The sequence below is a fragment of the Primulina tabacum genome, chromosome 10 (genome assembly GCF_025594145.1).
Source record: "Primulina tabacum isolate GXHZ01 chromosome 10, ASM2559414v2, whole genome shotgun sequence".
In the NCBI taxonomy this organism is placed as follows: Eukaryota; Viridiplantae; Streptophyta; class Magnoliopsida; order Lamiales; family Gesneriaceae; genus Primulina; species Primulina tabacum.
In genome coordinates this window covers 37,334,281-37,354,663 of record NC_134559.1, presented here as the reverse complement: position 1 = coordinate 37,354,663, position 20,383 = coordinate 37,334,281, and the positions used below count along the sequence as shown (strand labels likewise).

General features: G+C 43.3%; 20 non-coding genes and 5 pseudogenes across 20 annotated transcripts; all 25 read left to right on the top strand.

Annotated features, from left to right (window-relative positions):
* Nucleotides 1-363: 363 nt before the first annotated feature.
* On the top strand, nucleotides 364-482 carry LOC142511641 (5S ribosomal RNA; annotated as a pseudogene).
* Nucleotides 483-1,163: 681 nt separating this feature from the next.
* LOC142512745 (5S ribosomal RNA) lies at nucleotides 1,164-1,282 on the top strand (annotated as a pseudogene).
* Nucleotides 1,283-1,974: 692 nt separating this feature from the next.
* LOC142512049 (5S ribosomal RNA) lies at nucleotides 1,975-2,093 on the top strand (annotated as a pseudogene).
* A 685-nt stretch (nucleotides 2,094-2,778) lies between these two features.
* LOC142512464 (5S ribosomal RNA) lies at nucleotides 2,779-2,897 on the top strand (annotated as a pseudogene).
* Nucleotides 2,898-3,413: 516 nt separating this feature from the next.
* LOC142514562 (5S ribosomal RNA) lies at nucleotides 3,414-3,532 on the top strand. The gene has a single exon (XR_012810450.1). It is a non-coding gene; the product is annotated as a 5S ribosomal RNA (ribosomal RNA).
* A 658-nt stretch (nucleotides 3,533-4,190) lies between these two features.
* LOC142506459 (5S ribosomal RNA) lies at nucleotides 4,191-4,309 on the top strand. Its single transcript, XR_012804752.1, has one exon. It is a non-coding gene; the product is annotated as a 5S ribosomal RNA (ribosomal RNA).
* Nucleotides 4,310-4,995: 686 nt separating this feature from the next.
* LOC142514187 (5S ribosomal RNA) lies at nucleotides 4,996-5,114 on the top strand. Its single transcript, XR_012810094.1, has one exon. It is a non-coding gene; the product is annotated as a 5S ribosomal RNA (ribosomal RNA).
* A 730-nt stretch (nucleotides 5,115-5,844) lies between these two features.
* LOC142507708 (5S ribosomal RNA) lies at nucleotides 5,845-5,963 on the top strand. Its single transcript, XR_012805957.1, has one exon. It is a non-coding gene; the product is annotated as a 5S ribosomal RNA (ribosomal RNA).
* A 654-nt stretch (nucleotides 5,964-6,617) lies between these two features.
* Nucleotides 6,618-6,736, top strand: LOC142509534 (5S ribosomal RNA). Its single transcript, XR_012807703.1, has one exon. It is a non-coding gene; the product is annotated as a 5S ribosomal RNA (ribosomal RNA).
* Nucleotides 6,737-7,420: 684 nt separating this feature from the next.
* On the top strand, nucleotides 7,421-7,539 carry LOC142508793 (5S ribosomal RNA). The gene has a single exon (XR_012806996.1). It is a non-coding gene; the product is annotated as a 5S ribosomal RNA (ribosomal RNA).
* Nucleotides 7,540-8,222: 683 nt separating this feature from the next.
* LOC142507753 (5S ribosomal RNA) lies at nucleotides 8,223-8,341 on the top strand. The gene has a single exon (XR_012806001.1). It is a non-coding gene; the product is annotated as a 5S ribosomal RNA (ribosomal RNA).
* Nucleotides 8,342-9,024: 683 nt separating this feature from the next.
* LOC142508344 (5S ribosomal RNA) lies at nucleotides 9,025-9,143 on the top strand. Its single transcript, XR_012806563.1, has one exon. It is a non-coding gene; the product is annotated as a 5S ribosomal RNA (ribosomal RNA).
* Nucleotides 9,144-9,825: 682 nt separating this feature from the next.
* Nucleotides 9,826-9,944, top strand: LOC142506483 (5S ribosomal RNA). Its single transcript, XR_012804774.1, has one exon. It is a non-coding gene; the product is annotated as a 5S ribosomal RNA (ribosomal RNA).
* Nucleotides 9,945-10,626: 682 nt separating this feature from the next.
* Nucleotides 10,627-10,745, top strand: LOC142508510 (5S ribosomal RNA). The gene has a single exon (XR_012806720.1). It is a non-coding gene; the product is annotated as a 5S ribosomal RNA (ribosomal RNA).
* A 682-nt stretch (nucleotides 10,746-11,427) lies between these two features.
* On the top strand, nucleotides 11,428-11,546 carry LOC142506637 (5S ribosomal RNA). The gene has a single exon (XR_012804923.1). It is a non-coding gene; the product is annotated as a 5S ribosomal RNA (ribosomal RNA).
* Nucleotides 11,547-12,230: 684 nt separating this feature from the next.
* Nucleotides 12,231-12,349, top strand: LOC142508184 (5S ribosomal RNA). The gene has a single exon (XR_012806411.1). It is a non-coding gene; the product is annotated as a 5S ribosomal RNA (ribosomal RNA).
* A 535-nt stretch (nucleotides 12,350-12,884) lies between these two features.
* Nucleotides 12,885-13,003, top strand: LOC142509997 (5S ribosomal RNA). Its single transcript, XR_012808139.1, has one exon. It is a non-coding gene; the product is annotated as a 5S ribosomal RNA (ribosomal RNA).
* A 681-nt stretch (nucleotides 13,004-13,684) lies between these two features.
* On the top strand, nucleotides 13,685-13,803 carry LOC142516947 (5S ribosomal RNA). The gene has a single exon (XR_012812713.1). It is a non-coding gene; the product is annotated as a 5S ribosomal RNA (ribosomal RNA).
* A 681-nt stretch (nucleotides 13,804-14,484) lies between these two features.
* LOC142513543 (5S ribosomal RNA) lies at nucleotides 14,485-14,603 on the top strand. The gene has a single exon (XR_012809484.1). It is a non-coding gene; the product is annotated as a 5S ribosomal RNA (ribosomal RNA).
* A 647-nt stretch (nucleotides 14,604-15,250) lies between these two features.
* On the top strand, nucleotides 15,251-15,369 carry LOC142509692 (5S ribosomal RNA). Its single transcript, XR_012807853.1, has one exon. It is a non-coding gene; the product is annotated as a 5S ribosomal RNA (ribosomal RNA).
* Nucleotides 15,370-16,049: 680 nt separating this feature from the next.
* LOC142513431 (5S ribosomal RNA) lies at nucleotides 16,050-16,168 on the top strand. The gene has a single exon (XR_012809378.1). It is a non-coding gene; the product is annotated as a 5S ribosomal RNA (ribosomal RNA).
* Nucleotides 16,169-16,839: 671 nt separating this feature from the next.
* Nucleotides 16,840-16,959, top strand: LOC142509019 (5S ribosomal RNA). Its single transcript, XR_012807212.1, has one exon. It is a non-coding gene; the product is annotated as a 5S ribosomal RNA (ribosomal RNA).
* A 682-nt stretch (nucleotides 16,960-17,641) lies between these two features.
* LOC142515664 (5S ribosomal RNA) lies at nucleotides 17,642-17,760 on the top strand. Its single transcript, XR_012811498.1, has one exon. It is a non-coding gene; the product is annotated as a 5S ribosomal RNA (ribosomal RNA).
* Nucleotides 17,761-18,444: 684 nt separating this feature from the next.
* Nucleotides 18,445-18,563, top strand: LOC142506632 (5S ribosomal RNA). Its single transcript, XR_012804918.1, has one exon. It is a non-coding gene; the product is annotated as a 5S ribosomal RNA (ribosomal RNA).
* A 681-nt stretch (nucleotides 18,564-19,244) lies between these two features.
* Nucleotides 19,245-19,364, top strand: LOC142512602 (5S ribosomal RNA; annotated as a pseudogene).
* Nucleotides 19,365-20,383: the final 1,019 nt, after the last annotated feature.

Below are 20,383 nucleotides of genomic sequence, written 5' to 3'. Positions count from 1 at the left end.
CGTATCCCGGGCATAATAATAGCTTTACATTCGCTATTTTCTTCTTCTTATTTTTTTCTATTTTCTGTGAACATTTAGCGATTTTGTTGTCGTGAGCCGGTTCGGTGCATAAGGGCATGTCGCAGATGACTCCGGAGGCGTTTAAGTCATTAAAAATAATTATTTCGACTGTTTTAGCTATAATTATGTAAACGGTCGCGACACAAGGACTTCCAAGGGAGGTCACCCATCCTAGCTCTGTCATCGCGTCAGAACGCTTAAATTCATGGTTCTGATTGGGCGAAAGCAGTGCCGCGTGTTGTCCATCGCCGCCCGCGCCACACGTACTCGAGGGATATAAGAATAAACATCTCACACAATGTCGGATGCGAACATACCAGCAATATTGCACCGGATCCCATCAGAACTCCAAAGTTAAGCGTGCTTTGGCGAGACCAGTACTAGGATGGGCGACACCCTGGGAAGTCCTCGTGTTGCACCTCTCTCCGTGTTTTTCTATTTTTGATTACTTGTTGACAAAAGATTTTTGGCTCAAATCATCTGAATCTCGATCGGGACCAGATAAGACATGTGAAATCAACGTAGCTCGGGTACTGCCGGATTTGGACAAAATTTTAGGCTAATTTGATTGTAAACGGGCAAACGAACAAGACTCTTACTCCGCAATGAGCTGGCGAGATTTTAGCCGAATTCCTTCCTTAAGACCCTCTAATTTGCGATTTTCCGCTTCTGTTAAACTTCCGTTTCCTCGAGAAATCCGCTTAGGAAGTCCGAAATTCGATTCCGGTTCCATTTTATCGTATTCGAGGCATAATAATAGCTTTACATTCGCTATTTTCTTCTTTTTACTTTTTTTCTATTTCTGGGAACATTTAGCGATTTTTGTTGTCGTGAGCCGGTTCTGTGCGGAAGGGTATGACGCAGATCACTCCGGAGATGGTTAACTCATTAAAAATAATTATTTCGACTTTTATAGCCATAATTTACGTAAACGTTCGCGACACGAGGACTTCCAGGGGAGGTCACCCATCCTAGCTCTGTCATCGCGCCAGAATGCTTAACTTCATGGTTCTGATTGGGTAAGAGCAGTGCCGCGTGTTGTCCATCGCCGCCCGCTCCACACGTACTCGAGGGATATAAGAATAAACACCCCACTCAATTTCGGGAGCGATCATGCCAGCACTAATGCATCGGATCCCATCAGAACTCCGAAGTTAAGCGTGCTTTCACGAGACCAGTACTAGGATGGGCGACCCCCTAGAAATTCTTCGGGTTGCACCGATTTTCGTGTTTTTCTATTTTAGATTACTTGTTGACAGACGATTTTTGGCTCAAATCATCTGAATCTCGATCGGGACCAGATAAGACATGTGAAATCAACATAGCTTAGGCACTACCGGATTTGGACAAAATTGTAGGGTAATTTGATTGTAAACGGGCAAACGAACGAGTCTCTTACTCCGCAATGAGCTGGCGAGATTTTAGCCGAATTCCTTCTCTAAGACCCTCTAATTTGCGATTTTCCGCTTTTGTTAAGTTTCCGTTTCCTCGAGAAATCCGTTTAGGATGTCCGAAATTCGATTCCGGTTATATTTTATCGTATCCAAAGCATAATAATAGACTTACATTCGCTATTTTCTTCTTATTATTTTTTTTCTATTTTCTGGGAACATTTAGCGATTTTTGTTGTCATGAGACGGTTCTATGCGGAAGGGTATGACGCAGATTACTCTGGAGATAGTTAACTCATTAAAAACAATTAAAAACAATTATTTCGACTGTTTTAGATATAATTTACGTAAAATGTCACGACACGAGGACTTTTCAGGGAGGTCGCCCATCCTAGCTCTGCCATCGCACCAGAATGCTTAAATTAATGGTTCTGATTGGGCGAGAGCAGTGCCCCGTGTTGTCCATCGCCGCTCGCGCACCACGTACTCTAGGGATATAAGAATAAACATCCCACTCAATGTCATGTACGATCATACCAGCACAAATGCACCGAATCCCATCAGAACTCCGAAGATAATCGTGCTTGGACGAGAACAGTACTAGGATAGGTGATCACGTGGGAAGTCCTCGTGTTGCACCCTTTTTCGTGTTTTTCTATTTTTTATTACTTGTTGACAGACGATTTTCGGCTCAAATCATTTGAATAACGATCGGGACCAGATAAGACATGTGAAATCAACGTAGCTCGGGCACTGCCGGATTCGGACAAAATTGTAGCCTAATTTGATTGTAAACGGGCAAACGAACGAGACTCATTATTCCGCAAATAGCTGGCGAGATTTTAGCCGAATTGCTTCTCTAAGATCCTCTAATTTGCGATTTTCCTCTTCTGTTAAGCTTCTGTTTTCTCGAGAAATCCGCTTAGGAAGTCCGAAATTAGATTCCGGTTCCATTTTATCGTATCCGAGGCATAATAATAGCTTTACATTCACTATTTTCTTCTTCTTATTTTTTTTTTCTATTTTATGGGAACATTTAGCGATTTTTGTTGTCGTGAGCCGGTTCTGTGCGGAAGGGTATGACGCAGATTACTCCGGAGACGGTTAACTCATTAAAAACATTTATTTCTACTGTTTTAGCTATAATTTACGTAAATGATCGCGACAGGAGGACTTTCGAGGGAGGTCACCCATACTAGCTCTGCCATTGCGACAGAACGCGTAATTTCATGGTTCTGATTGTGCGAGAGCAGTGCCGCGTGTTGTCCATTGCCGCTCGCGCCACACGTACTCGGGGGATATAAGAATAAACATCCCACTCAATGCAAGGAGCGATCATACCAGCACTAATGCACCGGATCCCATCAGAACTCTGATGTTAAGCGTCATTGGTTGAGACCAGTACTAGGATGGGTGACCCCATGGAAAGTCCTCGTGTAGCACCCCTTTTCGTGTTTTTCTATTTTTGATTATTTGTTGACAGACGATTTTCGGCTCAAATCATCTGAATCACGATCGGGACCAGATAAGACATGTGAAATAAACGTATCTCGGGCACTGCCGGATTTGGATAAAATTGTAGGCTAATTTGATTGTAAACGGCCAAATGAACGACACTCATTACTCCGCAATGAGATGGCGAGATTTTAGCCGAATTCCTTCTCTAAGACCATCTAATTTGCGATTTTTTGCTACTGTTAAGCTTCTGTTTCTCTTGACGCAGATTACTCCGGAGACGGTTAACTCATTAAAAACAATTATTTCGACTGTTTTAGCTATAATTTACGTAAATGGTCGCGACAGGAGGACATCCCAGAGAGGTCAACCATCCTAGCTCTGGCATCGCGCCAGAACGCTTAAATTCATGGTTCCGATTTGGCGAGAGCGGTGCCGCGTGTTGTCCATCGCCGCCCGCTCCACACGTACTTGAGGGATATAAGAATAAACATACCACTCAATGTCGGGTGCGATCATACCAGCACTAATGCACCGGATCCCATCAGAACTCCGAAGTTAAGCGTGCTTGGGTGAGACCAGTACCAGGAAGGGTGACCCCCTGGGAAGTCCTCGTGTTGCACCTCTTTTCGTGTTTTTCTATTTTTGATTACTTGTTGACAGACGATTTTCGGCTCAAATCATCTGAATCTCGATTGGGACCAGATAAGACATGTGAAATCAACGTCGCTCGGGCACTGCCGGATTTGGAAAAATTGTAGCCTAATTTGATTGTAAACGGGCAAACGAACGAGACTCAATACTCCGCAACGAGGTGGCGAGTATTAGACGAATTCCTTCTCTAAGACCCTCTAATTTGCGATTTTCCGCTTCTGTTTCCTTGAGAGGAAGTTCTAAATTCGATTCCGGTTCCATTTTATTGTATCCCAGGCATAATAATAGCTTTACATTCGCAATTTTTTTCTACTTAAATTTTTTTCTATTTATTGGGAACATTTAGCGATTTTTGTTGTCTTGAGGGTTTTGTGGGGAAGGGTATGACGCAGATTACTCCGGAGACGGTTAACTCATTAAAAACAATTATTTCGATTGTTTTATCCATAATTTAAGTAAACGGTCGCGACACGAGGACTTCCCAGGGAGGTCACCCATCCTAGCTCTGCCATCGCGCCAGAACGCTTAACTTCATGGTTCTGATTAGACGAGAGCAGTGCCGCGTGTTCTCCATCTCCGCCGCTCCACACGTTCTCGAAGAATATAAGTATAAACATCCCACTCAATTTCGGGTGCGATCATACCAGTACTAATGCACCGGATCCCATCAGAACTCCGAAGTTAAGCATGATTGGGCAAGAGCAGTACTAGGATGGGTGACCCCCTTGGAAGTCCTCGTGTTGCACCCCTTTTCGTGTTTTTCTATTTATGATTACTTGTTGACAGACGATTTTGGGCTCAAATCATCTGAATCTCGATCGGGACCAGATAAGACATGTGAAATCAACGTAGTTCGGGCACTGCCGGATTTGGACAAAATTTTATCTTAATTTGATTGTAAACGGGCAAACGAACGAGACTCATTACTCCGCAATGAGCTGGCGAGATTTTAGCCGAATTCCTTCTTTAAGACCCACTAATTTGCGATTTTCCGCTTCTGTTAAGCTTCCGTTTCCTCGAGAAATCCCCTTACGAAGTCCGAAATTCGATTCCGGTTCCATTTTATCGTATCCGAGGCATAATAATAGCTTTACATTCGCTATTTTCTTCTTATTATTTTTTTTTCAATTTTCTGGGAATATTTAGCGATTTATGAAAACGTGAGCCGGTTCTGTGCGGAATGGTATGACGCAGATTACTCCGGAGATGGTTAACTCATTAAAAACAATTTTTTCGATTGTTTTAGCCATAATTTACGTAAACGGTCACGACACGAGGACTTCTTAGGGAGGTCACCCATCCTAGCTCTGCCATCGCGCCAGAAAGCTTAACTTCATGGTTCTGATTGGGCGAAAGCAGTGCCGCGTGTTGTCCATCATCATCCGCTCCACATGTACTCGAGGGATATATAAGAATAAACATCCCACTCAATGTCGGGTGCGATCATACCAGCACTAATGCATCGGATCCCATCAGAACTCCGAAGCTAAGCGTGCTTGGGCGAGGGCAGTATTAGGATGGGTGACCCCCGGGGAAATCCTCGTGTTGCACCCCTTTTCGTGTTTTTCTATTTTTGATTAATTAGTAACGGACGATTTTTGGCTCAAATCTTCAAAATCTCGATCGGATCAGATAAGACATGTGAAATCAAAGTAGCTCGGGCACTGCCGGATTTGGACAAAATTGTAGCCTAATTTGATTGTAAACGGACAAACGAACGAGACTCATTACTCTGCAATGAGCTAGTGAGATTTTAGCCGAATTCCTTCTCTACTCATTACTCTGCAATGAGCTGGTGATATTTTAGCCGAATTCCTTCTCTAAGACCCTCTAATTTGCAATTTTCCGCTTCTGTTAAGCTTCCGTTTCCTCGAGAAATCCGTTTAGGAAGTCCGAAATTCGATTCCAGTTACATTTTATCGTATTCCTGGCATAATAATAGCTTTACATTCGCTATTTTCTTCTTCTTATTTTTTTCTATTTTTTGGGAACATTTAGCGATTTTGTTGTCGTGAGCCGGTTTTGTGCGGAAGGGTATGACGTAGATTACTCCGGAGATGGTTAACTCAATAAAAACCATTTTTTCGACTCTTTTAGCTATAATTTACGTAAACGGTTGCGACACGAGGACGTCCCAGGGAGGTCACCCATCCTCGCTCTGCCATCGTGCCAGAACGCTTAACATCATGGTTCCGATTGTGCGAGAGCAGTGCCGCGTCTTGTCCATAGCCGCCCGCTCTACACGTACTCGAGGGATATAAGAATAAACATCCCACTCAATGTCGGGTACGATCATACCAGCACTAATTCAATGGATCCCATCAGAACTCCGAAGTTAAGCGTGTTTGGGCGAGACCTGTACTAGGATGGGTGACCCCCTGGGAAGTTCTCGTGTTGCACCCCTTTTCGTGTTTTTCTATTTTTGATTACTTGTTGACAGACGATTTTCGGCTCAAATCATCTGAATCAACGAAGCTCGGGCACTGCCGGATTTGGACAAAATTGTAGCCTAATTTGATTGTAAACGGGAAAACAAACGAGACTCATTACTCGGCAATTAGCTGGCGAGATTTTTGCCGAATTCCTTTTCTAAGACCCTCTAATTTGCGATTTTCCGCTCTTATTAAGCTTCCGTTTCCTCGAGAAATTCGCTTAGGAAGTCCGAAATTCGATTCCGGTTCCATTTTATCGTATCCCAGGCATAATAATAGCTTTACATTCGCTATTTTCTTCTTCTTATTATTTTTTCTATTTTCTGGGAATATTTAGCGATTTTTGTAAACGTTGAGCCGGTTCTGTGCGGAAGGGTATGACGCAGATTACTCTAGAGACGGTTAACTCATTAAAAACAATTATTTCGACTGTTTAAGCTATAATTTACGTAAACGGTCGCGGCACGAGGACTTCCCAGGGAGGTCACCCATCCTAGCTCTGCCATCACGCTAGAACGCTTAACTTAGTGATTCTGATTGGGCGAGAGAAGTGCCGCATGTAGTCCATCGCCGCCCGCGCCACACGTACTTCAGGGATATAAGAATAAACATCCCACTCAATGTTTGTTGTGATCATACCAGCACTAATGCACCGGATCCCATCAGAAATCCGAAGTTAAGCGTGCTTGGGCGAGACCAGTACTATGATGGATGACCCCCTGGGAAGTCCTCTTGTTGCATGCCTTTTCGTGTTTTTCTATTTTTGATTAATTGTTGACGGACGATTTTCGGCTAAGAACATCTGAATCTCGATCAGGACAAGATAAGACATGTGAAATCAACATAGCTCGAGAACTGCAGGATTTGGACAAAATTGTAGCCTAATTTGATTGTAAACGGGCAAACGAACGAGACTCATTACTCCGCAATGAGCTGGCGAGATTTTAGCTAGATTCCTTCTCTAAAACCCTCTAATTTGCGATTTTCCGCTTCTGTTAAGCTTCCGTTTCATCGAGAAATCCGCTTAGGAAGTCAGAAATTCGATTCCGGTTCCATTTTATCGTATCTCAGGCATAATAATAGCTTTACATTCGCTATTTTCTTCTTCATATTTTTTTTCCTATTTTCTAGGAACATTTAGCGATTTTTGTTGTCGTGAGCCGGTTCTGTGCGGAAGGGTATGACGTAGATTACTCCGGAGACGGTTAACTCATTAAAAACAATTATTTCGACTGTTTTAGCTATAATTTACGTAAACGGTCGCGACACGAGGACTTCCTGGGGAGGTCACCCATCCTAGCTCTGCCATCGCGCCAGAACACTTAACTTCATGGTTCTGATTGGGCGAGAGCAGTGCCGCATTTTGTCCATCGCCGCCCGCGCCACACGTACTCGACGGATATAAGAATAAACATCCCACTCAATTTCGTGTGCGATCATACCAGCACTAATGCACCGGATCCCATCAGAACTCCGAAGTTATGCGTGATTGGGCGAGACAACTATTAGGATGGGTGACCCTCTGGGAAGTCCTCGTGTTGCATGCCTTTTCATGTTTTTCTATTTTTGAATAATTGTTGACTGACGATTTTCGGCTCAAAACATCTGAATCTCGATCGGGACAAGATAAGACATATGAAATAAACGTAGCTCGAGCACTGCCGGATTTGGACAAAATTGTAGGCTAATTTGATTGTAAACGGGCAAACGAACGAGACTCATTACTCCGCAAAGAGCTGGCGAGATTTTAGCCGAATTCCTTCTCTAAGACCCTCTAATTTGCGATTTTTCGATTCTGTTAAATTTCTGTTTCCTTGAGAAATCCGCTTGGAAAGTCCGAAATTCGATTCTGGCTTAATTTTATCGTATCCCAAGCATAATAACATCTTTACATTCGCTATTTTCTTCTTCTTATTTTATTTCTATTTTCTGGGAACATTTAGCGATTTTTATTTTCGGGAGCCGGTTCTGTGCGTAAGGGTATGATGCAGATTACTCCAGAGACGGTTAAATCATTAAAAACAATTATTTCGACTGTTTTAGCTATAATTTACGTAAACGGTCGCGACACGAGGAGTTCCTAGGGAGGTCACCCATCCTAGCTTTGCCATCGCGCCAGAACGCTTAACATCATGGTTCTGATTGGGCGAGAGCAGTGCCGCGTGTTGTCCATCTCCGCCCGCGCCACACGTACTCGAGGTATATAAAAATAAACATCCCACTCAATGTCGGGTGCGATCATACCAGCACTAATTCACCGGATCCCATCAGAACTCCAAAGTTAAGCGTGCTTGGGCGAGACCAGTACTAGGATGGGTGACCCCCTAAGAAGTCCTTGTGTTGCCACTCCTTTTCGTGTTTTTCTATTTTTGATTACTTTTTGACAAACGATTTTCGGATCAAATCTTCTGAATCTCGATCGGGACCGGATAAGAGATGTTAAATCAACGTAGCTCGGGCACTGCCGGATTTGGACAAAATTTTAGCCTAATTTGATTGTAAAAAGGCAAACGAACGAGACTCATTACTCCGCAATGAGCTGGCAAGATTTTAGCCGAATCCCTTCTTTAAGACCCTCTAATTTGCGATTTTCCGCTTCTGTTAAGCTTCTGTTTCCTCGAGAAATCAGCTTTGGAAGTCCGAAATTTTATTTCGGTTCCATTTTATCGTATCCCAGGGATAATAATAGCTTTACATTCGCTATTTTCTTATTCTTATTTTTTTCTATTTTCTTAGAACATTTAGCAATTTTTGTTGTCGTGAGCCGGTTCCGTGCGGAAGGGTATGACGCAGATTACTCCGGAGACGGTTAACTCATTAAAAACAATTATTTCGACTGTTTTAGCCATAATTTACATAAACGGTCGCGACACGAGGACTTCCCAGGGAGGTCACCCATCTTAGCTCTGCCATCGTGCCAGAACGCTTAACTTCATGGTTATGATTGGGCGAGAGCAGTGCCGCGAGTTGTCCATCGCCGCCCGCTCCACATGTACTCGAGGGATATAAGAATGAACATCCCACTCAATGTCGGGTGCGATCAAACCAACACTAATGCACCGGATCCCACCAGACATCTGAAGTTAAGCGTGGTTGGGCGAGAGCAGTACTAGGATGGGTGACCCCCTGGGAAGTCCTCGTGTTGCACCCCTTTTCGTGTTTTTCAATTTTTTATTACTTGTTGACAGAAGATTTTCGGCTCAAATCAACTGAATCTCGATCGGGACCAGATAAGACATGTGAAATCAACGTAGCTCGGGCACTGCCGGATTTGGACTAAATTGTAGCCTTATTTGATTGTAAACGGGCAAACGAACGAGACTCATTACTCCGCAATGAGCTGACGAGATTTTAGCCAAATTCCTTCTCTAAGACCATCTAATTTGCGATTTTCCGCTTCTGCTAAGCTTCCGTTTCCTCGAGAAATCCGCTTTGGAAGTCCGAAATTCGATTTCGGTTCTATTTTATCGTATCCCAGGTATAATAATAGCTTTACATTCGCTATTTTCTTATTCTTATTTTTTTCTAGTTTCTTAGAACATTTAGCGATTTTTGTTGTCGTGAGCTGGTTCTGTGCGGAAGGGTATAACGCAGATTACTCCGGAGACGGTTAACTCATTAAAAACAATTATTTCGACTGTTTTAGCCATAATTTACGTAAACGGTTGCGACACGAGGGCTTCTAAGGGAGGTCACGCATCCTAGCTCTGCCATCGTGCCAGAACGCTTAACTTCATGGTTATGATTGGGCGAGAGCAGTGCCGCGAGTTGTCCATCGCCGCCCGCTCCACATGTACTCGAGGGATATAAGAATGAACATCCCACTCAATTTCGGGTGCGATCAAACCAACACTAATGCACCGGATCCCATCAGACATCTGAAGTTAAGCGTGGTTGGGCGAGAGCAGTACTAGGATGGGTGACCCCCTGGGAAGTCCTCGTGTTGCACCCCTTTTCGTGTTTTTCAATTTTTTATTACTTGTTGACAGAAGATTTTCGGCTCAAATCAACTGAATCTCGATCGGGACCAGATAAGACATGTGAAATCAACGTAGCTCGGGCACTGCCGGATTTGGACTAAATTGTAGCCTTATTTGATTGTAAACGGGCAAACGAACGAGACTCATTACTCCGCAATGAGCTGACAAGATTTTAGCAAAATTCCTTCTCTAAGACCATCTAATTTGCGATTTTCCGCTTCTGTTAAGCTTCCGTTTCCTCGAGAAATCCGCTTTGGAAGTCCGAAATTCGATTTCGGTTCCATTTTATCGTATCCCAGGGATAATAATAGCTTTACATTCGCTATTTTCTTTTTCTTATTTTTTTCTATTTTCTTAGAACATTTAGCGATTTTTGTTGTCGTGAGCTGGTTCTGTGCGGAAGGGTATAACGCGGATTACTCCGGAGACGGTTAACTCATTTAAAACAATTATTTCGACTGTTTTAGCCATAATTTACGCAAACGGTCGCGACACGAGGACTTCTCAGGGAGGTCACGCATCCTAGCTCTGCCATCGTGCCAGAACGCTTAACTTCATGGTTATGATTGGGCGAGAGCAGTGCCGCGAGTTGTCCATCGCCGCCCGCTCCACATGTACTCGAGGGATATAAGAATGAACATCCCACTCAATGTCGGGTGCGATCAAACCAACACTAATGCAACGGATCCCATCAGACATCTGAAGTTAAGCGTGGTTGGGCGAGAGCAGTACTAGGATGGGTGACCCCCTGGGAAGTCCTCGTGTTGCACCCCTTTTCGTGTTTTTCAATTTTTTATTACTTGTTGACAGAAGATTTTCGGCTCAAATCAACTGAATCTCGATCGGGACCAGATAAGACATGTGAAATCAACGTAGCTCGGGCACTGCCGGATTTGGACTAAATTGTAGCCTTATTTGATTGTAAACGGGCAAACGAACGAGACTCATTACTCCGCAATGAGCTGATGAGATTTTAGCCAAATTCCTTCTCTAAGACCATCTAATTTGCGATTTTCCGCTTCTGTTAAGCTTCCGTTTCCTCGAGAAATCCGCTTTGGAAGTCCGAAATTCGATTTCGGTTCCATTTTATCGTATCCTAGGGATAATAATAGCTTTACATTCGCTATTTTCTTATTCTTATTTTTTTCTATTTTCTTAGAACATTTAGCGATTTTTGTTGTCGTGAGCTGGTTCTGTGCGGAAGGGTATAACGCAGATTACTCCAAAGACGGTTAACTCATTTAAAACAATTATTTCGACTGTTTTAGCCATAATTTACGCAAACGGTCGCGACACGAGGACTTCTCAGGGAGGTCACGCATCCTAGCTCTGCCATCGTGCCAGAACGCTTAACTTCATGGTTATGATTGGGCGAGAGCAGTGCCGCGAGTTGTCCATCGCCGCCCGCTCCACATGTATTCGAGGGATATAAGAATGAACATCCCACTCAATGTCGGGTGCGATCATACCAGCACTAATGCACCGGATCCCATCAGAACTCCAAAGTTAAGCGTGCTTGTGCGAGACCAGTACTAGGTTGGGTGACCCCCTGGGAAGTCCTCGTGTTGCCACCCCTTTTCGTGTTTTCTATTTTTGATTACTTGTTGACAGACGATTTTCGGCTCAAATCATCTGAATCTCGATCGGGACCGGATAAGAGATGTGAAATCAACGTAGCTCGGGCACTGCCGGATTTTGGACAAAATTGTAGCCTCATTTGATTGTAATCCGGCAAACGAACGAGACTCGTTACTCCGCAATGAGCTGGCAAGATTTTAGCGGAATTCTTTCTCTAGGACCCTCTAATTTGCGATTTTCCGCTTCTGTTAAGCTTCCGTTTCCTCAAAAAAATCCTCATAGGAAGTCCGAAATTCGATTTCGGTTCCATTTTATTGTATCCTATGGATAATAATAGCTTTACATTCGCTATTTTCTTATTCTTATTTTTTTCTATTTTCTGGGAACTTTTAGCGATTTTTGTTGTCGTGAGCCGGTTCTGTGCGGAAGGGTATGACGCAGATTACTCCGGAGACGGTTAACTCATTAAAAACAATTATTTCGGCTATTTTAGCCATAATTTACGTAAACGGTCACGACACGAGGACTTCCCAGGGAGGTCACCCATCCTAGCTCTGCCATCGCGCCAGAACGCTTAACTTCATGGTTCTGATTGGGCGGGAGCAGTGCCGCGGGTTGTCCATCGCCGCCCGCTCCACACGTATTTGAGGGATATAAGAATAAACATCCCACTCAATGTCGGGTGCGATCTTACCAACACTAATGCACCGGATCTTATCAGAACTCCGAAGTTAAGCGTGCTTGGGCGAGAGCAGTACTAGAATGGGTGACCCCCTGGGAAGTCTTCGTGTTGTACCCCATTTCGATTTTATCGTATCCCAGGCATAATAATAGCTTTACATTCGCTATTTTCTTCTTCTTATTTTTTTTTTCTATTTTCTGGGAACATTTAGCGATTTTTGTTTTCGTGAGCCGGTTCTGTGCCGAAGGGTATGACGCATATTACTCCAGAGTTGGTTAACTCATTAAAAGCAATTATTTCGACTGTTTTAGCCATAATTTACGTAAATGGTCGTGACACGAGGACTTCCCAGGGAGGACACCCATCCTAGCTCTGCCATCGTGAGCCGGTTTTGTGCGGAAGGGTATGACGCATATAACTTCAGAGTCGGTTAACTCATTAAAAACAATTATTTCGACTGTTTTAGCCATAATTTACATAAATGGTCGCGACACGAGGACTTCTCAGAGAGGTCACCCATCCTAGCTCTGCCACCGCGCAAGAACGCTTACTTCATGGTTTTGATTGGGCAAGAGCAGTGCCGCGTGTTGTCCATTGCCGCCCGAGCCTCACGTACTCGAGGGATATAAGAATAAACATCCCACTCAATGTCGGGTGCGATTATACCCGCACTAATGCACCGGATCCCATCAGATCTCCGAAGTTAGGCGTTCTTAGGCGAGAGCAGTACTAGGATGGGTGACCCCCTGGGAAGTACTCGTGTTGCCCCTTTTCGTGTTTTTCTATTTTTTATTACTTGTTGAGAAACGATTTTCGGCTCAAATCATCTGAATCTCGATCGGGATAAGATAAGACATGTGAAATAAACGTAGCTCGGGCACTGCCGGATTTGGACAAAATTGTAGTCTAATTTGATTGTAAACGGGCAAACGAACGACACTTATTACTCCGCAATGAGCTAAAGAGATTTTAGCCGAATTCCTTCTCTAAGACCCTCTAATTTGCGATTTTCCGCTTCTTTTAAGCTTTCGTTTCCTCGAGAAATCCGCTTAGAAATTTTGAAATTTGATTCCGGTTCCATTTTATCGTATCCCAGGCATAATATTAGCTTTACATTTGCTATTTTCTCCTTCTTATTTTTTTTCTATTTTCTGGGAACATTTAGCGATTTTTGTTGTCGTGAGCCTGTTCTGTGTCGAAGGGTATGACGCAGATTACTCCAGAGTTGGTTAACTCATTAAAAGCAAATATTTCAACTGTTTTAGCCATAATTTACGTAAATGCTCGTGACACGAGGACTTCCCAGGGAGGACACCCATCCTAGCTCTGCCATCGTGCCAGAACGCTTAACTTCATGGTTCTGATAGGGCGAGAACAGTGCCGCGTGTTGTACATCTCCGCCCGCTTCACACGTACTCGAGAGATATAAGAATAAACATCCTAATCAATGTCGGGTGCGATCATACCAGCACTAATGCACCGGATTCAATCAGAACTCAGAAGTTAAGCGTGCTTGGGCGAGAGCAGTACTAGGATGGGTGACCCCCTGGGAAGTCCTTGTGTTGCGCCCCTCTTCGTGTTTTTCTATTTTTGATTACTTGTTGACAGACGATTTTTGGCTCAAATCACCTTAATCTCGATCGGGACCAGATAAGACATGTGAAATCAACGTAGCTCGGGCACTGCCGTATTTGGAAAAAATTGTAGCCTAATTTGATTGTAAACGGGCAAACGAACGAGACTCATTATTCCGCAATGAGCAGACGAGATTTTAGCCGAATTCTTTCTCTAAGACCGTCTAATTTGCGATTCCGCTTCTGTAAAGCTTCCGTTTCCACAAGAAATCCGCTTAGGAAGTTCGAAATTCGATTCCGGTTCCATTTTATCATATCCTAGGCATAATAATAGCTTTACATTCGCTATTTTCTTCTTCTTATTTTTTTTCTATTTTCTGGGAACATTTAACGATTTTTGTTGTCGTGAGCCGGTTCTGTGCGGAAGGGTATGACGCAGATTACTCCGGAGACGGTTAACTCATTAAAATATATTATTTCGACTGTTTTAGTTAAAATTTACGTAAACGGTCGCGACACGAGGACTTCCCAGGGAGGTCACCCATCCTAGCTCTGCCATCGCGCCAGAACGCTTAACTTCATGGTTCTGATTGGTCGAGAGCCGTGCCGCGTGTTGTCCATCGCCGCCCGCTCCACAGGTACTCGATCAATTTAAGAATAAACATCCCACTCAATGTCGGGTGCGATCATACCAGCACCAATGCACCGGATCCCATCAGAACTCCGAAGTTAAGCGTGCTTGGGCGAGAGCAGTACTAGGACGGGTGATCCCCTGGGAAGTCCTCGTGTTGCACCCCTTTTCGTTTTTTTATATTTTTGATTACTTGTTGACAAATGATTTTCGGCTCAAATCATCTGAATCTCGATCAAGACCAGATAAGACATGTGAAATCAACGTAGCTCGGACACTGCGGGATTTGGACAAAATTGTAGCTTAATTTTATTGTAAACGGGCAAACGAACGAGACTCCGCAATGGGCTGGCGAGATTTTAGCCGAATTCCTTTTCTAAGACCCTCAAATTTGCTATTTTCCGCTTCTGTTAAGTTTCCGTTTCCTCGAGAAATCCGCTTAGGAAGTCCCAAATTCGATTGCGGTTCCATTTTATCGTATCCCAAGCATAATAATAGCTTTACATTCGCTATTTTCTTATTACTATTTTTTTTTCTATTTTCTGGAAACATTTAGCGATTTTTGTTGTCGTGAGCCAGTTCTGTGCGAAAGGATATGACGCAGATTTACTCCGGAGACGGTTAACTCATAATTTACATAAACGGTCGCGACACGAGGACTTCCCAGGGAGGTCACCCATCCTAGCTCTGCCATCACGCTAGAACGCTTAACTTCATAGTTATGATTGGGCGAGAGCAGTGTCGCGTGTTGTCCGTCGCCGCCCGCTCCACACGTACTCGAGAGATATAAGAATAAACATACCACTCAATGTCGGGTGCTATCATACAAGCACCAATGCACCGGATCCCATCAGAACTACGAAGTTAAGCGTTCTTGGACGAGAACAGTACTAGGATGGGTGACCCCCTGGGAAGTCCTCGTGTTGCACCCCTTTTCGTGTTTTTCTATTTTTGATTACTTGTTGACAAACAATTTTGGGCTCAAATCATCTGAATCTCGATCGGTACCAGATATGACATGTGAAATCAACGTAGCTCGGGCACTGCCGAATTTGGACAAAATTGTAGCCAAATTTGATTTTAAACAGGCAAACGAACGAGACTCATTATTACGCAATGAGCTGGCGAGATTTTAGCCAAATTCCTTCTCTAAGACCCTCTAATTTGCGATTTTCCGCTTCTGTTAAGTTTCCTTTTAGCCAAATTCCTTCTCTAAGTCCGAAATTCAATTCCGGTTCCATTTTATCGTATCTCAGGCATAATAATAGCTTTACGTTTGCTATTTTCTTTTTCTTATTTTTTTTCTATTTTCTGGAAACATTTAGCGATTTTTGTTGTCGTGAGCCGACTCTGTGCGGAAGGGTATAACGCAGATTACTCCGGAGACGGTTAACTCATTAAAAAATATTATTTCGACTGTTTTATCCATAATTTACATAAACGGTCGCGACACGAGGACTTCCCAGGGAGGTCACCCATCCTAGCTCTGGCATCGCGTCAGAACGATTAACTTCATGGTTCTGATTGGTCGAGAGGAGTGCCACGTGTTGTCCATCGCCGCCCACTCCACACGTACTCGATGGATATAAGAATAAACATTCCACTCAATGTCGGGTGCGATCATACCAGCACTAATGCACCGGATCCCATCAGAATTCCGAAGTTAAGCGTGCTAGGGCGAGAGCAGTACTAGGATGGGTGATCCCCTGAGAAGTCCTCGTGTTGCACCCCTTTTCGTGTTTTTCTATTTTTGATTACTTGTTTACAGATGATTTTCGGCTCAAATCATCTGAATCTCGATCGGGACTAGATAAGACATGTGAAATGAACGTAGCTCGGGCGCTGCCGGATTTGGACAAAATTGTAGCCATATTTGATTGTAAACAGGCAAACGAACGAGATTCATTACTCCGCAATGAGCTGACGAGATTTTAGCTGAATTCCTTCTCTAATTTGCGATTTTCCGCTTCTGTTAAGCTTCCGTTTCCTCGAGAAATCAGCTTAGGAAGTCCGAAATTTGATTTCGGTTCCATTTTATCATATCCCAGGGATAATAATAGCTTTACATTCGCTATTTTCTTATTATTATTTTTTTCTATTTTCTGGAAACATTTAGCGATTTTTGTTGTCGTGAGCCAGTTCTGTGCGAAATGGTATGACGCTGATTACTCCGAAGACGGTTAACTCATTAAAAAAAATTATTTCGACTGTTTAGCCATAATTTACGTAAACGGTCGGGACACGAGGACTGCCCAGGGAGGTCACCGATCCTAGCTCTGCCATCGCGCCAGAACGCTTAATTTCATGGTTCTGATTGGGCGGGAGCAGTGCCACGTGTTGTCCATCGCCGCCCACTCCACACGTACTCGAGGGATATAAGAATAAACATTCCACTCAATGTCGGGTGCGATCATACCAGCACTAATTCACCGGATCCAATCAGAACTCCGAAGTTAAGCGTTCTTGGGCGAGATTAGTACTAGGATGGGTGGAACCCCTGGGAAGTCCTCGTGTTGCACCCCTTTTCGTGTTTTTCTATTTTTGATTACTTGTTGATAGACGATTTCTGGCTCAAATCATCTGAATCTCGATCGGGACTAGATAAGACATGTGAAATCAACGTAGCTCGGGGCACAGCCAGATTTGGAAAAAATTGTAGCCTAATTTGATTGTAAACGGGCAAACGAACGTGACTCATTCTCCGCACTGAGCTGGTGAGATTTTAGCCGAATTTCTTCTCTAAGACGCTCTAATTTGGGATTTTCCGCTTCTGTTAAGCTTCCGTTTCCTCGAGAAATCCGTTTAGGATGTCCGAAATTTGATTCTGGTTCCATTTTATCGTATCCCAGGCATAATAATAGCTTACATTTGTTATTTTCTTCTTATTATTTTTTTTCTATTTTCTAGAAACATTTAGCGATTTTTGTTGTCGTGAGTCGGTTCTCTGCGGAAGGGTATGACGCAGATTACTCCGGAGACGGTTAACTCATTAAAAACAATTATTTCGACTGTTTTATCCATAATTTAAGTAAACGGTCGCGACACGAGAACTTCCCAGAGAGGTCACCCATCCTAGCTCTGCCATCGCTCCAGAACGCTTAACTTCATGGTTCTGATTGGGCGAGAGCAGTGCTGCGTGTTGTCCATCGCCGCCCGCTACACACGTACTCGAGGGATATAAGAATAAACATCCCACTCAATTTCGGGTGCGATCATACCCGCACTAATGCACTAGATCCCATCAGAACTCCGAAGTTAAGCTTGCTTGGGCGAGAGCAGTACTAGGATGGGTGACCCCCTGGGAAGTCCTCGTGTTGCGCCCCTTTTCGTGTTTTTTTACTTTTGATTACTTGTTGACAGACGATTTTTGGCTCAAATCATCTGAATCTCGATCGAGACCAGATAAGACATACGAAATCAAAGTAGCTCGGGCACTGCCGGATTTGGACAAAATTGTAGCCTAATTTGATTGTAAACAGGCAAACGAACGAGACTCATTACTCCGCAATGAGCTAACGAGATTTTAGCCGAATTCCTTCTCTAAAACCCTCTAATTTGCGATTTTTCGCTTCTGTTAAGCTTCCGTTTCCTCGAGAAATCCGCTTAGGTAGTTTGAAATTCGATTCCGGTTCCATTTTATCGTATCCCAGGCATAATAATAGGTTTACATTCGCTATTTTCTTATTATTATTTTTTTTTCTATTTTCTGGAAACCTTTAGCGATTTTTGTTGTCGTGAGCCAGTTCTATGCGAAAGGGTATGACGCAGATTACTCCGGAGACCGTTAACTCATTAAAAACAATTATTTTGACAGTTTTAGCCATAATTTACGTAAACCGTCGCGACACGAGGACTTCCCGGGGAAGTCACCCATCCTAGCTCTGCCATTGCGCCAGAACGCTTAACTTCTTGGTTCTGATTGGGCGAGAGCAGTGCCGCGTGTTGTCCATCTCCGCCCGCGCCACACGTACCCGAGGTATATAAGAATAAACATCCCACTCAATGTCTGGCGCGATCATACCAGCACTAATGCACCGGATCCCATCAGAACTCTGAAGTTAAGCGTGCTTGGGCGAGAACAGTACTAGGATGGGTAACCCCTTGGGAAGTCCTCATGTTGCACCCCTTTTTGTGTTTTTCGATTTTTGATTACTTGTTGACAGATAATTTTCGGCTCAAATCATCTGAATCTCGATTGGGACCAGATAAGACATGTGAAATCAACGTAGCTCGGGCACTGCCGGATTTGGACAAAATTTTAGCTTAATTTGATTGTAAACGGGCAAACGAACGAGACTCATTACTCCGCAATGAGCTGGCGAGATTTTAGCCGAATTCCTTCTTTAAGACCCACTAATTTACGATTTTCCGCTTCTGTTAAGCTTATGTTTCCTCGAGAAATCCCCTTAGGAAGTCCGAAATTCGATTTCGGATCCATTTTATCGTATCCCAGGCATAATAATATCTTTACATTCGCTATTTCCTTATTCTTATTTTTTTTCTATTTTCTGGAAACATTTAGCGATTTTTGTTGTCCTGAGCCAGTTCTGTGCGAAATGGTATGACGCAGATTACTCCGGAGACGGTTAACTCATTAAAAACAATTATTTCGACTGTTTAGCCATAATTTACGTAAACCGTCGCGACACGAGGACTTCTCGGGGAGGTCACCCATCCTAGCTCTGCCATCGCGCCAGAACTCTTAACTTCATGGTTCTTATTGGGCGAGAGCAGTGCCGCGTGTTGTCCATCGCGGCGCGCTCCACACGTACTCGAGGGATATAAGAATAAACATCCACTCAATGTCGGGTGCGATCATACCAGCACTAATGCACCGGATCCTATCAGAAGTCCGAAGTTAAGCGTGCTTGGGCGAGAGCAGTACTAGGATGGGTCACCCCCGGGAAGTTGTCACGCCCCGTGTTCGAAGAGCATGTGACATCCGGCATTGTTTTAACAATTAGTTTTAAACAATTACGCCTCGTATCGAAATGACTAAAACCAGTCTTTTTCATAAATAAAACATTGTCTTTACATTGACAATAGAATAAGAATAATCAGAGTTGCAAATGCGAAAACTGAACAAAAGGAAAATAAAGTCTTGATTTCTTGTATCTTGCTCATCGGCAACCATCCCCAGAAGGCTTCTTGTTCCTCCTCATTCAGTTACTCTTCATTTTAATCTGAAATTTGTAAGGGGTGAGTGTTTTGGGAAACACTCAGCAAGTGGGGGTCGATCGATTTCCAATAATACATATAGAACTTAATCTTTAAAACATTTCTTTAACAAACTATCAAATCTTATCACTTTTAACTCATCATAACAGAAACGAAATAAATATGAGACAGAGGTTATCAGAAGATTCAGAGCAGTTCAGAAACAGATCAGAACAATTCTGAACAGAACAGATCGGAACAGACAGAACACTGTTACTCATCTCATTTCCATGGTCAAATTGTCCCCAATATGTTAGTCCTCTAAGGGTTGAGGCCAGAACACGGTTTTATACCCACCGATGGGGGCCAGACAGAACATGGTTTTATACCCACCAATGGGGGCCAGACAGAATTACAATTCTCGTCCCATTTCAAATCGAGTTGTAATAGTGCAACACAGAATTCAAAGTTTACCAGACAGAACTTATCAGAGTTTTCAGATATCAGAGTTTCAGACGGATTCAGCGAAACCAACGAATTTCGAAGCATAGAGGAAAACACATAATCGATCGAAATTTTAAAAGACGGTCATCATGCTGTTTTCAAAAAAAGAGGACACATTCATGCATGTCATAACTTATATATTAAAGATTTAAAAATACAAACGAATATACATATCAAAAACCCACTTACAGTACTCTCGAAGTTACGGTTCGAAATGTGCAGAACTTTGGCGAACGAAACTTGTTGAATTTCGGCCAAGTGATGACCGAACCAGGAGATGATCTT